Source organism: Lonchura striata, chromosome 1, assembly GCF_050655825.1.
Source record: "Lonchura striata isolate lonStrDom1 chromosome 1, ASM5065582v1, whole genome shotgun sequence".
Taxonomy (NCBI): domain Eukaryota; kingdom Metazoa; phylum Chordata; class Aves; order Passeriformes; family Estrildidae; genus Lonchura; species Lonchura striata.
Window position 1 is genome coordinate 92,209,556 of NC_140703.1, and position 16,138 is coordinate 92,225,693.

At 40.9% G+C, this 16,138-nt stretch overlaps 2 protein-coding genes across 3 annotated transcripts in view; both read left to right on the forward strand.

The window, feature by feature from the left end:
* The window catches only part of SH3RF3 (SH3 domain containing ring finger 3), a 322,774-nt gene that overhangs the window by 80,431 nt on the left and 226,205 nt on the right, over positions 1–16,138 (forward strand). The window lies entirely within an intron of this gene.
* The window catches only part of LOC146768767 (uncharacterized), a 127,866-nt gene that overhangs the window by 79,847 nt on the left and 31,881 nt on the right, over positions 1–16,138 (forward strand). The window contains exon 1 of the mRNA XM_085558364.1: positions 1–16,138. This exon is cut by the window's left edge and continues 79,847 nt beyond it; it is cut by the window's right edge and continues 27,242 nt beyond it. The gene's annotated coding sequence lies outside the window, so the exon portion shown is untranslated.

The following is a 16,138-nucleotide window of genomic DNA, read 5'->3' on the forward strand; positions in this document are numbered from 1 at the left end:
TGGTTTCCTTGATGTTTGAAAGGTGAGTGTGAGCCCAGCTGCACTTCAGCCCTGCTCCTTGATAAGCACTTCACAAAGTGCTTTGTGGTCTCTGTCAGAGCACCTGGACCCCAGCCAACCAGGTGCTTTCAGGGGTATTCTGTAATCCATGCAGCTATCTGACCAAAGTGATTAAATGTTGTCATTTATCCTGTCATTACCATTATACAGATCGGCAAGGGGAAAGCAGAACATTTTTCTCCCAGCACCCAGTGTTGCATCAAACTTTTCTTTAGGATTGCCTTACAGTCAGACTGGCATATTCTGCTTGTGAATGAAATAGAAGGTGAGTACTGGGAGGTCCTTCTGTGCACCCTGGTCATGTCTAGAATGGCCAGCAAACCCTTTAATTTTCCAAATCTGAAATCCTGTAGTTGGAAAAGTACTGCCAGCGATTGAAACATCTTACTACAAAGAGAGAGAGTGTGTCACAGTAATGATGCTAAGGGAGAACTTGTGGACAAAGGAGGCAATGTGCAGACCCCCCTGTTGGAAGGGGTGGAACAACATGCCATAGTCAGATGAATGAGGTTAGAAAGACCTGACTTTTCACCCTCTTTTTAAGGCCTTCATTCCTTAATCCATCTGTCTAGATCTCCTTCAAATGGTATCCCAGACTACACACTGCTAGATATCAAAACCTGGAATCCTGAAGGTCCCTACCAGCAGTGCTTTGTGTGACAGGGTACCACATGCTTGCCTGTAATGACCACTGCTGGATGATACAGACAGGTGGGTCTGGATGGAACAGTGTGGTTAGAGGAGACAGCACAGTAACAGCTGCTATGGGAAACTGGTTAAGGGATTGGCAAATCATATAGGATTATCATAATCAGGAGATGTTGATTCATACTTTCTCCCCCCACTCCCCATGATCAGTATGCTGTTCCTCTTCAGATGTCTTTTCGGTGTCTCTTGCTGAAGCCCTTCTGCATCTTTCTAAGTATTATATTCTCCTGGCCTGAACCACAAGGTTTGATCTCCCAGGGTCCTGTCTCCACAATATAATGCTGGACTCACCTTAGCACAGCCAATATCAGGTTTTATAGAACACTAAACAGTATGGTAAGAACCAGTTCGGAAAATTTTTTGGCAGGAAATTATGTTATCCCTCACGCCTGGGAGACTGATACTGAAAACGCCTGGGCTGAATTAGTCAGAGCAGGCAACTATACCTGGCTGTCCCTGTTCTGATTTAACACCCTGACTACTGAGTTGTTGTGGAAAAAACCATGCTCCTCAGTTTTACTTTAAAACAGAATGGAGGGAAAGGTAGATGCTGCCTGCTTTCCTAAAGAGGCAGAGTTTTCCCAATAGCACTCTGCTGATCTTACTGTGGGCAAGTGTGGGAACATTTGCTTCCAAGTTGGCTCCAGTGCTCAGATCCCTGAAGATTTTAAACATCCCTTACTATGCATAAACAAAATTTGCCTGAACATAATCCCTCCTTCATCATCCTGACTTCAATCTACACATGCAGCTTTAGCAGTGTGACTTTTCTCTTGGCTATGGCAGAAAAAATGTTACCTGTGTCCTTGGAAAGAACAGAGAAATGTTTTGAAATTTATTGATCAGCATGGAGTAGTTGAGACCTCTGCAGTGATTTTTCATGTGTGTGTGTATGCACAGAACACTGGAGATCATGAAAATATACAACATGAGAAAGGATCTAGAGGCATCAAGTAAAAGGTGACTATGTACATAAGCTGCAAAATTTCTCACACCAAGCCTCATGACATGGATTTCCTTATTGCAGTTCTTTCTCCCAATACATTTTAAATGATGAGTGGATAATGTTTCCAGCTGGTGACAGGGGCATTTTTTCATCATAAAACAATATGCATTTAGTTTCAGTCCACCTTATGTTTTTACAAGATACAGTTTTTCATCTCAGAAGTCTATTTGATAGTGAATTTGAATAAGGGTGTTTTAATAGTACATGAAGCATGTGGTTGGCTTTGCTTGCTGTGTTTTAGGAGAAGTTGCACCTTCAATTTAACGGACAATGCTGCGCTTCAGTAGACCATTAGATTAGTCCACTATTCCTAACATAGCAGTCATATTGAAATTGTATTGCTACATTATACAAGTATGGTTAATTAAACCCAGTTATCAGCCCAAGTTCACACAATAACTGTGAGTGGGTAAAGGAAAAGCAATGAGTTAGAAAAAGAAGTATATGTTCTAGAGAAAAATAAAGCAAAAAAGAGAGGGAAGGAATGGGCACAGTTGAAGAGAGACTATGGATGTCAGGAGAGCAATTGGATGGAATGCCTGTGCTGCAGCCTGACCTGCTCTGCAGCCATGCTGAGTAATTAGGGAGTCTGTTAATTTTTTGTATCAGTATTACAGTAAAAGACATACCTTACCACATGAAACTAAAGAGGGATAGTACAAATGAAGCATAACTGACAGTTTTTAAAATAGATGTTCATCAAAGACTTACTTAATGTCTCTGAAGTACAAAGCATGATAAGGCTGTGGGTTTAATGTGTCTGGAGTAAAAAATATGTATATCCTCTGCACTATCCTTCTTTCCTGCTCCAGCTGGCTTTTAATGCGCTGTTGAAAACAATCAAGTATAAATAGTAGTGCTTGAAAGAAAAGCTGATATTCAGACTGTGACTATATGGGACTACAAAAATTACTTGTTGGGTCTTTGGTCATATTCCAGGGAGGCATGAGAAACCACAGCAACAGTGCCTCTTCCTGTTGAGCAGGGCACCCTCAAACACAGGAAGGGCAAAGCCATGTGGGAATCCTCTGCAGACCTTTGCAGTAATCAGGGTCCCAGTATGTTGCTTGATGTGGAGTTGCCTGCTGTCGATCAGCACACTGTTATCATTTGAGTTTTCTTTTTATTTGACTCATTTAAGTCTAGTACCTGAGCTTCAGGGAATAGCTGATACTTTTAAGTGGCAGTTAAAAAAAAACACTTTCTTTTGTACTCTTTTTATTTGGGCCTGTTGACCATAAACCTAAAAGGGAGAGTTCAGTCTTCCACCAGTCTGTTCTTTAATACCCCATTAATAGCACTACATATTCGTACTGAAATGAATCCAATGAAATCCCAAAGGCACAGATGATCTTTTTGGGGAAAGAAAAAAATGGCTTTAGTATACTGAACTGTTTCATGAAGGGACTAACATCGGCTGAATCATAAAACCAAATGAGTATAGCTGTGATGCCAGCAGTTAGCATTGAAGTTGTACTTATTCATGGCAGGCACTGCCAGCTTAAACTCAGCTGTAGGTTGGTGGGCTTTCATTTACTTGCAAAAGGCTTGCCATTGTTTACATGGCATTAATCCTTGAACTTCTGTCTTTGGAGTACCTGTTTAATGTAAGTTTAACTAATACACCGAGGAGGTGAGTTTATAAATGAACATGTTGCAGCATGACCTGTCTAATTTGCTCAAGTGGGTGCTGGGCATTGTCTGGGGTGAGCTGTGGGTCTGCAGGGAGGAGACTGTGGAAGTAGGAGCCATCATTTCTAGCAGAGCTTGGACCTGGGCCATGCTGCTTCATGTCCTCTGTAGGGCTGGGTCTCCTTGTTCCAGTAACCTGCCTTGATGTACCTCTTGGTAGGTCATGTTGTATGGGTGTGGCAAAAAAAAAAAAAAAAAGGAAGAAACTCATTTTTAGGGGAAGGACACTGTGTTTTTCAGCCTGGTTGCCTCAAAGGCAGACCACAGGATAGACAATTTTCAATGTCTGTTTGTAGGTTTTAGACAATAGAGCAAAAATGAGCAGTTAAAACTTAAATGGATGTCAAAGACCTGTGAAAGACATTGCTAAAAATGTTGGGAGACTCTCATGGGTTAATTTCACCTGTTACCAAGAACATTGCAGTCTTTGATTAGCTGCATTTTCGTTTTTTCATCAATTACCTTCCAAAGTAGGACACATGCAAAGAAGGCTTATGTATTTTTATTTTAGAAAAAGCTTTTTCTGATTTTTAGTTTTCTTTAAAATGCGAATATGGGACTATTGTATATTTTCTTGTTCACTAAGTGCTCCCCACTAAATTGTTGGTGATGTTAACCACTGACAGATTCATTTCTTACTTTCTTTTGTTCATAACAGAAAATCTTTTTACTAGGCAAAGTTTCAGAAATTCACTAGCAAATTTGCTTGTCACAAAGCCTATCAGATAAATTAAGGAACTTCACACACAGGATACATCAAAATACATTAAAAAAAAGGTTCTTCCACAATAATGTTATCAACCTTTATAAAACATGTACTGCATCCCGGGTAATTCAATACATGTCTATATTTTGTCAAAGCAGGTGCAATTTAAACAATTTTTGTGATAAATTCTCTTTGCTTTTCTTAATTCCACCGACAGAACAATAACCTCTGGCATAAATACCCTGAAATCTGGGATAAGTGCCTTATAGATAGAGCCTATAGCAACATGTTTCATGCTCAGATCTCAGGTAAGCTGACAGTGAAATTGTTCAAGTTCACATTTGAATTTAATTTTCATTGATTGAGACACTCTCCAAATTATTTTTACAGTATTTGGATCAGAGTAACATTTTTTCTACTCTTCAGCTTCACATCTCCTCTTCTCCCCACCTCCCTATCCTCCCCCCCCCCCCGCCCCATTTGTTTTATTTTCCATCTGGATCAAAAATTCAAAAGCACAGTAGATTTTAGTGCATTTCTTTATATACCTGTCCAGCATGCTTTCTGACTAGACTATACTGGTTGGTGAACTACTTGGAACCAAGCAGTAAGCAGTTCTGTCTTGCTCTCTACAAGTCTTGAAGTTGTTTTTATTCCCTTTGTGAAAATGGCTATGTCAGCAGAGAGTACAAAAGGAATCAAATTATACTTCATCTTATTAGAAAATCACCTGGAAGCCAATGGAGACATCACACTCCTCTTTTCCTTCCAGGTCTTTGATCCACTTGAAAAGCCTCATCCACTGTCAGGAGGGCTTACCTCCCTGCATACTCAGCACTACATGAAAGTGTATTTAAACTGAAGGTTAGTGTTGAAAATGCCCACATTTCACCTTCTTCCCAATGCTTGATTTGGTTCTTCTAGTCACAGTCCTAATATTGCCAACTTCAAGTCTTGTGAATCCAAGAGGCAGCTTCCTTTTTCTTTCCTCCTCTCTAAGAAAACCTACAAGATTTAATTAATTACAGAGGTCAGCAAGCAACTAATGTTGTTCCATCACTGGATCTCAAAAAAATCTCCACAATTGGGAGGGTTGGTACCAGTGCTATCTCCAACATGTCACATTGCTTGTAGGACTTAGAGGCTTGGACTCCTTCTGGAGCAAGTCCAGAGGAGGGTCATAAGGATGATCAGAGGGATGGAACATGAGGACAGGCTGAGAGCACTGGAGCTGTTCAGCTTGGAGAAGATTCCAGGGAGACCTCATTGAGGCCTTTTAGTACCAAAAGGTAGTCTAGAGGAGAGGTGGAGAGGGACTTGCTGCGAGGGCTTGTACTGATAGGAATGTCTTTAAACTGAAAGAAGGTAGATTTAGATTGGATATTAGGAATAAATTCTTTACTGTGAGGGTGGTGAGCCACTGGAAAAAGTTACTCAGACAAGTTGTGGATGTCCCATCCCAAGAAGTGTTGAAGGCTGGGTCAGATGTGGCTTTGAGCTACATGGGCTGGTGGCAGATGTCCCTGCCCATAGCATTGGAACGAGATGGTCTTTGAGGTCCCTTCCAAACACAAATAATTCTTTCATTCTGTGATCAACAGCCCATCCCTGACTGTTCATTTACTTCATCAGCAGAGTGGTTGCAAACAGCGCTTGACCCAATTCTTTCCCCTCCTGCTTCAGGCTCCTTACTCCTGGGGCAACTGGGAATGATGGGAATGTAACACAGGGAGAGGAAGTTTATGGGTTTATTTACTGACCTTCAGGATGCACCCTGCTGTGAAGAGTCTCTTGCTCACATACACAGAGGCACATGCCTGCACACGTGCACATTAAGGCTGCTGCACAGTGATCATACAACCCCCTTTCAGAGCCCGTGCTCATCTCTTTAATATTTGATAGCTCTTTGGCAGTCAGCAGAGAGGAGCAGAGCTTGTGTTATGTAACTCCTATTAGAAGTTTGGGGTTGATAAAGCATAAGTCGCATTTCTCATTATGAGAAATAAAGTGTGTTTCTCACTTCTTTGCATCCAAATGCCAGCCTTTGATGTCTGTACTTGGCCCTCACTGCAGCTAAAATCTCTTGTGGCATGTACTTCATAGCCATGTAAAATAGCAGTGTGTTCTTTGCCCCGCTAGTTAAGGAGATGCCAAATGATGTCAAGTTTAGGCTGAAAGTTCTTTTCCGCTCTACAATAAAATAGCTGAGCTCTGGAAGCTTATTACTGCTTTTTTAAAGATCTCCAAACCCAGTTGCAATGAGATTACTCCATTCCTATTCCTTCTTCTGCCTCCCTCATAAACTTAAAACTCCCTGTTTGCTTGCTCTTAGTGCAATGCAGCAGAGGGATTAAATAGACTTCATCTTCCCTTTTTGCCTTCATGCTTTAGTGCATTTCAAAATGAAATGGGACTGTGATAAATTGCACCTTGAAGAAACCAGAAGCTTAGAAGGAGGTTTAAGTTTTAGGAAAAAATTAAAGTGGCTAAAGCAGCAGACAAGTAAAACACAATTTGAAAGCTTATAACTTCCTCTACTTCTGCACATCTGAGATTCTCTCCTGGACTTGTCCCCCTCCTCATCTATGTTCTTAAAGAAAATCTCTTGACAGGTATTATGCCCTGTGTTACCACAACACTACATTCAGTACTTTAAGCTTTACAGGGTACAAGAAATGTCTAGTATGACCTTCAGTCTTAGATGTGTCCTTCTTTCTGTATCTTTTAGAATTACTTCCCCAAGTAGTCTTTATTTAAGCTTTTTGTTTCATGTGGTGTTGAAGCCAATGATGTTACATAAATATGTGATTTCACATATTTTTAAGTTGATAGATTGAACTGCAGATGATAAAAGCTCTACTTTATCCTGTAAACCAAACTGCTTTTATTAATACCCTAGGCTTGTCATGAGGCCCCAGACTTTTTTTTCTTCCCTCCCAGAAGTGAGCCTCTTGTTTGAGAGAAGCAGGTAATTGATGGTGGAAAATGGCTCTCCCCTTGCCAGAGAGAGTCCAGATGTGCTCAGGAGGAAGGGGTTTCTGGGGAGAAGGGGACAGCTGGCTCTTCCTGCCCATGCAGCACTCAGTGGTGTCTGTGATGTGGCCACCTGTGCTGAGTGAACCGAGTTGAGACCATGCAGTCATTGCCTGCGCTGATGGCTTTTGTGTCACTGATGTAGGCTGGAGGGAACCTTTATGGGTGTTGTGTCTGGGGATAATGGATAAGTGTGGCAACCAGTTTCCAGCTTAATCAATTTAAAGGTCTTGCTATATCAGCAGGTGCTTGCTTTTTACAAACCTGCTTGGTGGAGCTTCTCTTTGCCAAGACCCATTCTCACTTAGCTCTATGAAGACTGTGAAGACACATTATTTTGAATAGCTGTTACCAATATTGCAAAGGGCATAACCTGATGTGCACTAGGGAAATTTACATCCTTGTTTGGATTTGGCAGAGGATGTGATTTTGGAAAACAGAAAGGCAATATTATTTTAAGGTACTACTGTATTAGATATGAGATGTGCCTAATTTTATGTTTTAATAAGCATTTACTAATCAAAACTGAAATTAATTTGTTCATAACATTTCTACAACTTCTGTTTTCAGGTGCCAAATTACAAATATCTTAAATTGTCGGATCTCTAGAGTTTTCTTGTTGCCTAATCTTTGAAAATCAGTGTTGAGATATCCTAAAACTAAGGTTTTTAAAGAACAGTTTTGACACATAACTGATTATACATTAAAAAGTAAAGCTGTGTTCTGAAGAGGTAGGAGTTGATATATCCCCCCTCCGTCATTCATTGTAAATCAAAACTATATGTGAGATAATTAATTTCTAGTTTCTACAGCTAAGAGTTTTTTTCACAACAGAAAGCCTGTTTTTCCCAAGAATATGACAATACTGTGCTTTTAGATGTGGCAGTTTTTGTGACTTACAAACATAGGTACAGGTTGTTTTGAAGGCAGTGTCACACACAGTGGGTTGTGATACAGGACTGGCGTCACAAAGAATAAACTCATGCAATTTATCATGTGATATAATTGAAACCATGTCTTTAGCAACATCAAAAAGGAGATTGGAAGTTTATAAGAAATCCAGCAAGATCAATCCAAAATTTTTGTAGTACATGCCAAAACAGAAGTTCCTGTTGAACTGCATCCTAAGACCTCAAGAAATATGCTACCAAACTAGTTAAAAATACTAAAGAATTCAAAATTGTAGTAATCTATTCTGCATGATTTGCAGAATATACCAGTATCAGATATAAAAATCCACCATAAATTAGGTACATATTTTTATGTGGTGTCTAATATATTAGGCAGAATATGCTTAGTCAGTTACATTAAACACCTCCAGCATCAAAAATTTAAGCTCAAGCTGAAGGATGAAAGTGGCCCACATGTGCACTTCCTACATTGCTCTCATGAGAACAGGTGAGCCACTAAGTCAGGCACAGCAATTGCTCTCCCCCTAAAGATTTATAGAATTCTATTAAAGATTTTAAGATGAATTAATGGATATTTTAAGGGTAGCCTTGGGTATTCAAACTAACAAATGCATGCAACTGATGAATATGCACTTGACTCAAGTCAAGCTAGCAGTAACACAAAAAATGTAATGTCTCCAGTAGCATTTTGTAATCTCTGGGAGTGGGTGATGTTTGGATATAGAAACCTGGAAGGAAACCTCATCTGGGATACCATCCTCCTCTGAATAAGTGAAATTGAATAAAATCCATAGTGTATAACATGCAGTGGGTGGTAAAACAGATGAATGTCAGAAAGCTAAATCTCTGGAAGAAATAAGAAAAATATAGATATGGCAAAAGGTTATTGAAAAGCAAGAGATTGTTAAAATAAGCCATGAAGAGACTGCCTTGATCAGGTCTTTGTAGCTCTGGGTCTCTGAAGAGGTAAGAAAGGAGGTAAAAAAGTCTATAGCAAAATATATTTTTTTTAAAAAGTGAAAATTATGTCCATCCCTTTCAATTCTATCTGGGAGTCTAATAAAAGATATTATCTCTCAATACAAACCTTGTCTTTTGTGGCAAGATTTACATGCCTCTGTGACATGAAATCCATTAAGCAGATCTAATTAGACATCCATGCCAGAATGTCCTCTGAATTAATGAAATACATTGCAGTCAAAAGGAAATCTCAGAGGAGCACCTAAACAGGAATAATGCCTGCCAAGTTATCTTTGGTTACCTCCTTTTCCTCTGATAATGAAAATGTTCAGGCAGCCAGAATTAATAACATCGAGAATGGCAAATAATGAGTCCCAGAATGCTGGAAGTAAAAAGAGAGTTGGACTTGTAGCCCTTTTACAAAACAACTAAAGGAGTAAAACTGAGCATCTCAACCAAAATGATTGAAGCCTAACTGTCTGGTACATAAATATCATCCTTCTATTTTGCAATAGCTTTATTTTTTTCTCCAGTATTTTAACATTCAAGGTTATAGCATGTCAAATATAACTAATGTAGCAATTTAATCAGGAGTTGCATCTCATTTAAGGCTGAGTTATTTCTTCATTTGTGAGAGATAGATGGATAGATAGATAGATAGACAGACAGATAGATAGATGGCTTTTTATAGATGTTATCCTCCTATGCCATATAGAAAATTAATGTCAAAGAAGTTAATAAAAACAAGACACAACTTCTTAAAATAATGAAAGAAGGGACATGTGGAAGAAAAGACATCCAGCACTGGAGAGTGGAACATGGGTTGGACAGGTACACTGTTCACAGGCTACAAACTGGCTGGATAGCCAGGTCCAGAAAACAGGGGTGAATGCAGCTGCATCCAGCCGGTGGCCAGGGCTCAGTATTGGGGCCAGTCTAGATTAATATATTTATCAATTATTAGGATGAGGGAATTGAGCCCACTCTCAGATGACACCAGGCTGGGCAGGAGTGTTGATCTACTGGAGGGCAGGAAGGCTCTGCAGAGGGATCTGGACAGGCTGGATTGATGGGACAAAGCCAATTGCATGAGGTTCATCAAGGCAAAGTGCTGGGTCCTGCCTTTAGATCACAATAACCCCAAGCATTGCTACAGGCTGGGGTCAGAGTGGCTGGAAAGCTGCCCAGTGGAAAAGGACCTGGGGGTGCTGGTGGCAGCAGCTGAACATGAGCCAGCAGTGCCCAGGTGGCCAAGAAGGCCAGTGGCATCCTGGCCTGTATCAGCAATAGTGTGGCCAGCAGGACCTGGGCAGTGATTGTCCCTCTGTGCTCAGCACCAATGAGGCCACACCTCAAATCCTGTGTTCAGTTCTGGGCCCTCACTATGAGAAAGACACTGAGGGGCTGGAGCCTGTCCAGAGAAGGGCAACAGAGCTGGGGAAGGGTCTGGAACACAAGGCTGATGAGGAGTGGCTGAGGGAGCTGAGGTTGTTTAGCCTGGACAAAAGGAGGCTCAGTGGGGATATTATGACTCTCTTACAGCAGTCATAAAGGAGGTTGCATTCAGGTGGGTATCAGTCTCTTCTTCCAAGTGACAGGACACAGGACAAGAGGAAATGGCCTCAAGTTGCACCAGAGGAGGTTTAGATTGAATATTAGGAAAAATTTCTTCACTGAAAGCATTGTCAAGCATTTGGACAGGCTGCCCAGAGAAGTTATGGAGTCACCATCCTTGAGATATTCAAAAGATGTGTGGACATGGGAACATGGTTTAGTGTTGAACTTGGCAGTGGCAGGTTAATGGTTTGACTTGATAATCTGAAAGGTCCTTTCCAAACAAATGATTCTATGAAAATTAGTGTGATGAGGAACAGAAGAGTCACGAGGAAGATTCCTCTCTGGTGCACATATAAGACCCTCTTCATTGAGGTCCTTGAACTTGGGGAAAACACCATCCCTGGGACCTGCCACCCCAATCTGAGCCAGCAGCTCCTTCACCCCATATTCAGTGGGTGTCCCTGGGGGAACAGGTCTGCCTTGGATCTGCCTTGCTTACTTTCACCTGTCTGCTGCATTTCACCTGTTCTAGAGCTGGTTTGGAGATGTGAGCCCTGAGGAGCACAAAGGGGGAGTCCCTACTGCCCCAAGGGGCTCAGTGCCATGGGTGACAGCCTCTGTGCAGACATGTGGATGGTTTGCAAGGCTGGCCTCCAGTCACACCCACAGGTTTCCATTGCTTGCTCACTTGGTCAGGCTCCTGGCCGTAGCCAGAACCATGCTGTGTGTGGTTTTGGACATTTATTTAAGAGCTCCTGTTCTGAGTTTAACTTTCCTGCACCTGATGAAAGAGGAGTTTCTGCCAGGTACTGTAGCAATGCAGAACACAATTTCTATTGCTTTGATTATTCTTTTTATTCCTGTCAAAAGAATCCACATCTGCTTTAGCATCAGCAAATATGCAGCTTTTTTATGGCTTTATTCCCTTGTAATATTTGTCCTAGATAAGGTCTGGTTGCTAATTATTCTGGCCCTGGCCTTTCCTTCCTCACCCCTGCTGAAACATCCTCTCTGTCACAGCTTTAGTCAACACACAGAAAAGAAGCAGTGTCAGACCTTCTAGCACTTCCATTATTTTTGACTGACAGCGTAAATTAAAATCCTTTACTTTGCTGACTTTCATTAAAAAGCAACAACAATTAGTGTTTGGGTGGGGGAGTAAAAAAAAAAAATAAAATCAACCTCCAAACATGAACTTTGACATGCTTTTTACACTGCATAAATAGCATTGCCCCTTCAAATCTGTAGCCTATGCTGCAGAGTTTATAGCACAGACAGAACTAAACCACTGCATGCCAGCTGCTCCATCCTTCCTGGTTTGCTCTGCCTTTGGCCACCAGGACTGTGATGCCTGTTGGATAAGCAAAATAGCTAAGCCTGGGGAATGCTAGCCTTTAGGGACTCATGGCATTTAATTTTATTTTATCATGGGAAGGAGGAGATGAAGACCATACTTTGAAGTTTTCTACATAACTCTATGAGTGTTCGTGCAAGTGAGCATCTGGGTATGTGCTTTTTCTGTGCAGCTCTCAACCTAATACAATGCCAGCTTTCCCTGACCCTACAGAAATCTCCAGAAAGACCTAGATAAAAGATCCCACAGTAGCAACTGGCCTTAGCCAAGATCTTTTCTTTGAGAAAGTCGCTTTTCTGCCTAAAATATTCAAAAGAGACAAAATTGCTTCTTGCTATCAAAAATAATCCATAAAGCAAAATGCCTAGCATGCACAATTCGTTGCAATGTGCAAGGCTTCATATACATTTCTGTTATTAAACTAGGGGGTTAATTTAGGCTTGGCACATAATGAATCGAGGAGATTTATAAATAATTGCCTTCAAGATAAGTCATACAAAATCTTACATCTGCTTCTTTGTTAGTGCTTTTGGAGTGTAGTCATTTTGGGAAAGACTAAAACTAGCTGATATAGATATATTCCCTACTCCATAAGTGATCTTGTTCTGGGCAGTGGGTTTGTTTCAGAGCAGAGAATGCAGGAATTAGGATTTGCATGTGATCCTTTTGTCTGAGAGAATCACCCCTGCGATTCACTATTGGGGTTTTCCTTGAAGTACTGGCAACTGTGGATCTGGTTTTGAAGGCCAACCCTGTCCTGACATTAAAAAATAACACTTCCAACTTTCTTCCCACTCCTAGAACTGGGTAGCATCCTCCAAGCCCAGTTTCTAAGAGCAATAAATGCACCTATAGCAAATTTTCAGTGTCTGATAAGAATATTTTTCCCTTCAAGCTAGAAGCATGGGCTAACAGGCACTGACTGGCCCTACTTCTCTCCAGAGTGTAGTGAGTGGAGCTGGAGCTGGAGGGTGGAGAAGGGGCTGTAAATGCACCAAATTCTTTGTTCTCCTCCCCGGGCATGTTCTGAGGTCTCTGCAGAGTCTCTCATAAAACCTAAGCAGCAGCCCCAGAGCCATAAGGGACCCACTGACATGAGGCCTTTTAAATCTGCCCTTTCAGGATGTAGGAGGGACAACAGGGAAACCACCAGAATAATATAGCCACCAGAAACTGCTAATGTTTGCTCAGTCCAGCCTCTGCTTCCAGATGAGCCTAAGCTGTTTTCCTTTCTATTTTTATTTAATTATTTTTTCTTGGTTCTCAGTATTTCCAGAGATTACTCTGTCCTTTTTTCATAAGCCATCAGTTCACACTGTGATCTGAGACACCAAGGGAACAGAGGATCTAACGCCAAAATGTTAACAGATTTAAAGTATCAAGAGGTAAGTCACAGGAAATAACTCATTTGTTCAGGCATTTAAAGCAAATATTTATTAATTTCTTCAGAAATAACTCCCACTTCCCAAAGCCAAAAGGCAGTTTTTTTCTGGATGTACTGAGACTCGTATGGGTAACTAAGAATAGCCTGGAGAGCAGGAAAGGAAAAAAGCAATCTGCTTTGAATTTGTAAAAGATCTACCTTAGACATTAAGTAAAGTAGGATGCATTATGTCTAGGCAAAAGAACCTGGATTATAAGGACTCTGGAAAAAAAATGAGGGCCTTTTTTGACTGGATAAGTTTACACTGAAGTGAATGAAATGCCAGAATCAGGAAATGGAAAGCTGAATGCTTTGGAAATAGTCTTCATCATAGATCTCTTAGGAAACACTGGTTCCTAGGCCTAATCGAAAAATATTTGCTCTGCTGGAAAGGTGTGAGAGAAAGGGAAATGTTTAACTGAAAACAGGAAATCAGCTTTTTTTTTTCCTTAACAGCTGAGATTGTCATGCGTTTAAATCTTATTGCACTAACTGTAGTCTGTCAAAAGTATTTAAAATAAAGTGTTTAAACTTTTGTTTTGATTGGTGCAATTACATTTATTTAATGAAATTAAACCTGATTTGCACAGATGCAAATGACAGCTGAACCACTCACATTCTCTCTTTTTTATAGTGACTGTTATATTGATCAGTATACAATGGGAGTAAACTTCAAGCACTCTTAGACAAAAATAGTAAAAAAGCAAACCTAATCAACTTACTTTTATGCAAAAGTTGTTTAGGGTCTTTCTCAGTTTGGAATAAGAGTGGGTGGAATTGAGAAAAGCTCAGTGAATTTCCACTAAATCCATCACATAGCTTGTGCACCATTTGTGAATGGACTAGGAGACTCCGCAGAAAATGGCCATTTGGCAGCTTCCATCCTCTCCTGTGGTGTCTGGCTGTTGCTGACTGGTTGGAGCTGTGTTGTGCTGCCAAGGTGCACCTTGCACTGAGGTTCTGGGGAGAGGGGGACCCAGTGTCAGGGTGTGGGTTATCCCTAGAGCTCTATCATTTAGTGTACCCCTGCTCCTCTTGGCTCGTGCAATCAGACAAATACCCATTACATTACCCATGTATGGGACATGCAGACACTCACCATCAGAAGGGACTTGAATGCCATGCATGAAGGAAGCTGAGAGACTTGAATGCCAGGTTAAGACAATAATTTATCTAGGTCATCATGGGTCTTTCCATCAACATTCATCTTTTCCTGGAGATGCCATTTGTTTTGGTGTAGCTGGGTCCTGAAGAAAAACCCAAACACTATTCACTCTGATGGCATTGCACAAAAATAAGCTGCTTCCAGATTGCATTAGATTTATCCTAAAACCAGTTTGGCATAAATATGGTAAAATCAATGCATGTATTGATGAAGCATTATTGTCTTACAGTTGACATGATTTGAGCAGTTTCTCATGTATTTCCAGTTTGAATTTATTTGGCATTTCTGAATTAGCAAAGACACACTCTTTGCCAGGTTCAAAACAGGTAGGATCCTGGTGCTGGAATCTTTTTGTGCAATTAGTGCTGCGGTACTTTAAATTTGCCCTGCTGAATGCAAGCTTAGGTTAAAGCCTTAATGTGATTTTGAGTATTGCTGCCTTACGCTTTTGGCTTGGATTATGGTATTTATTTCAGCAGTGTGGAGGGACATAAAATGATAGTTTAGGACAGAAAAATAATGAAGTACAATACTCTCTTGAAACTGCCATAGAAGTAGAGGTAGCAGACAGGGTCTGACTGTTTGCACTGAAATCTGGCCAAACAACCAGAAGCTGAGCGGCAGCTCTCCTGAGCAGAGGCAAACATGTGGTTTGGTCCTCTGGGCAGAGCTGCACGGTGACCCCAGGAACAGGCTGAGGTGTGGGCCTGCTGCTGACTCAGAGGCAGAGGTGCCAGGAACATTTTGGGCAGCACGTTTAGTTTCATTTCAATGTTTCCTGTTCAAAGACCGCACCGCCTCGATGTGCTTATGTTCTCAGATGTGATACAGTCACAGTCCAATGTGGATGGCTCCAGGCAGTGAGAGCTGTAACTGCTTTGCTGGTGAAGTGGAAAGTATGTATAACGCACATGGTATCAGTGACTAGTGTTTTATTCATTAAAGGCATCCTAGTTTTTTATCGCTATATCCTCAGCAGACCAGGCAGAACATAGACTTTGAATCGTGATCCAGAGGTTCAGTATCTATTTCAGAAGGTCTGATGTCATCTCCAACTGCACAGAGTATTAAAATATTTTACAGTTGGGGCATGGTATCAATAGCCATGTGTATGAAAGTAATTCATGCCATCATTTAGAGGTACTTGTACTCTTCTGAGATGCTAATTAATGGAAGAATAACACCCGGTGTCAGAGGTCATGACATTACTGAGATTTTGCTGATCAAGTTGCTGGTCTTGAAAAAGCTTCACAGTGCTTCCCATTTCTTCCCCAACCAGTTTTGCTGTCAGTGGCAATACTTGACTGGACAATGGTGAAAATGCCTTTACCAAGTCAAGTTCATATGTATTAAAGTATCTGTCTCTCTCCATCATAGCCTTTCTGGAAGCCTGAGTCTGCAATGTCAGCAGAAAAAATAGAGATGGAAAACTAGAAACAAAACAGAACAACACAAATGCTTCCCAAAAATCCTCTCTTACTGCTGCTAGTATTTCTATTTTGCCTATGATCACTGTAAAAATAACCAAATTGAACTGTTTGTGCTTTCCCTGCAAATTTTGGT